Source organism: Fukomys damarensis, unplaced genomic scaffold (assembly GCF_012274545.1).
Source record: "Fukomys damarensis isolate Sample0158 unplaced genomic scaffold, DMR_v1.0_HiC HiC_scaffold_9, whole genome shotgun sequence".
Lineage (NCBI taxonomy): Eukaryota > Metazoa > Chordata > Mammalia > Rodentia > Bathyergidae > Fukomys > Fukomys damarensis.
In genome coordinates, this window is record NW_022900921.1 from 25567642 (window position 1) to 25570093 (window position 2452).

Below are 2452 nucleotides of genomic sequence, written 5' to 3' on the forward strand. Positions count from 1 at the left end.
TGTACTTCTGGGATATGGGGTGGGGGCGGGGTAGGGCGGGGTGGGGGTGGCACTCTCCGAAAATATCGTGCACTGGAGTTGTCTGAATCGATATTTCTTTTTGTCCTTTGGTATTGTTGATTCGTCCCTAAGTCAGGCTCATGTACAAAGGCATGTTTCGTGTTGATTGTTCCCATGTAAGATATTTTCAAAGCCACTGCTTATTCTTTGTTAGGAAAATTTCAAAACAGAAAAGGAGAGACACAAAGAAATAAATAGAAAGCATGAAGCAGGCTCCACCAGGAAGATAGTAGAGAGCAGTAAAGAGCACAGACTCTGGGCTTCTTAAACAAGAAATTGTAGCTTCACTGTGGGCTTTGGACTTTGTGAATGACATGGACTGGGACTGTTTGGGATATATAAGAGATGTGGACTGAGCCTCTAATCTGCAGGATAGGAACCCTGGAGGTTAGGAATGGCTGAGTTGGGGAGAAGAATTCATTTTGGCATTTCTAAGCCCAGGACGCACACATCTTAGAGTAAAATGTACGGACCATGGGTGCATTTGCAGGATGAGCACCAACTTCAGCTGGGTGTTCCTGCTAGCACCAGGGCAGACCCCCAAATGGCCTGGGCCAGCCAACCCACATGACCTGGGCTCTGAATGCTCACCCAGTGGTAGTGTGTTTGGCTTATGCAAACACTGAGATGGGGGCAGATTTTTCTTTGTTGTTTTGTTTTTCTAGATCTATGCTTGGATATTGCCCTTGTTTATGAGATAGCAAGGGTAGAAAGGGAGAAAAGGGAGGCGAGGCAGCAAGACAAAAGGAGGCACAAGGCAGTGTGACCCTTGGCCAAACTAGAAGCACAGGCACCCAGTTTTTAAATTTTGTATTTGTTTTTGGTTTTTCAGAATGCTAACAGGAATAACAACAATTGGATTACGACCAGGAACTTCAAGTGGGAGCCAAAAAGAGACTTTAAGATTGGGGCTGCAATAATCCTAATTTATGTCTAGAAGATCCTGGAAAAGGTGGCTGTCTTTTGTTCACTGCATTGTATTGACAGGGAATATTGGTCCTAATTCCCCAATCAAGTTCTAGAAGGTTTTGGCAATATCTGGCATTGACCAGGCCTTCTGCTCCATGGGAAAGGCAGCCTATGCCTTTCTAACAGTGTTTCAGGGAGGCCCATTCTGTGCAGGTGTTGGTTTCAGGCCCATCAGGGCCAGAAGCGGCTAGGAGAATTGGTGATTTGAGATGAGATGTGTTATTGTTTCCCCATGAGTCTCCAATGGGCCATTTAAAAGGGATTTTTTGTGGCTTGCTATGTTGCTGAAATCATGTATACAACAGCTGGAAAATAAGACTAGTATAGCTCAAACTATCCTGCCAAATGCTCTCATCTGATTTTTCCTTCCTCCTCCCTATCCTCCCATCACCTTGAGTCACCTGTAAATTCACTTGTCATCTGAAGCGGAATAACAAGTTGTCCCTAGCAAAACCGCTGAGCGCTTTATAATTTTGTGGTGTATTTTTGTCAGTAGGTAGCAGAGGCTGAAGTATTTTTTGGTGTAATTCTTGAAATTTTATGACAGAAAACAAATAAAGATAGATGTGTCTGAGAGTCTTGACCTTCATGTGCAACTTTCTTTATCTTCTGTTCATTGAGATGACCAGGAAGATGCTGGGGGCAGGGGCCCTGAAGGGTGGGTGAGCCCCAGGGGGCAGAGTGGCCTGGTAGGCAGGGTGACATGGAGGACCTTCCTTTTCAGGTAGCTGGGACCTGACATGATGCTGAGGTCCTTAGCCTGGATGAAGAGATGTATCTGGCCACCTGGCTTGCAGTCCCCTGTTCTTCATTTTCTGCAGCTTTGCTGATCAGCCTCTGAGGCCCAGGCTGAACTGGGGATGGAGCACACAGCACTAGATGACACAGAGTGCTTTAGTCTATTTTGTGTTGTAACAGAATGTAGTCTGGGTTCCCTATGGAGGAAAAATACTTGTTTCTGACAGCTTTGGAGGCTTGGAGTACATGATCAAGGAGCCAGAATCCCATGAGGGCCTTCTTGAAGCATCATCCCAAGGCAGAAGGGCAAAAGAGAAGGTGAGAGTGAGCAAGAGATTGAATCGATAACTTCAAGCCCTCTTATAATGGGGATTCATCCATTTACATGGGTGGAGAACTTATGACCTAAACAATTCCTATTAGGCCCCACCATCTCAACACTAATGCATGGGGGATTAAACTTCTAATACATGCTTTCCAGGGAACACATTTAAACCATAGTGCATAGTCACTGTTCTGAAGTCTGTAGACAAAACTGGACATAAAATAGTGGCAGGAAGAGGGTGTGATGATGCTTTTGATATCATGCACCTGGTGGCTGCCCAGCAGCTTGAGGAGGAAGATAATTAATCACGAATGGGAGCCTCCTCATAATTACCTTATTTAAGGATAGGATGATGTGAGC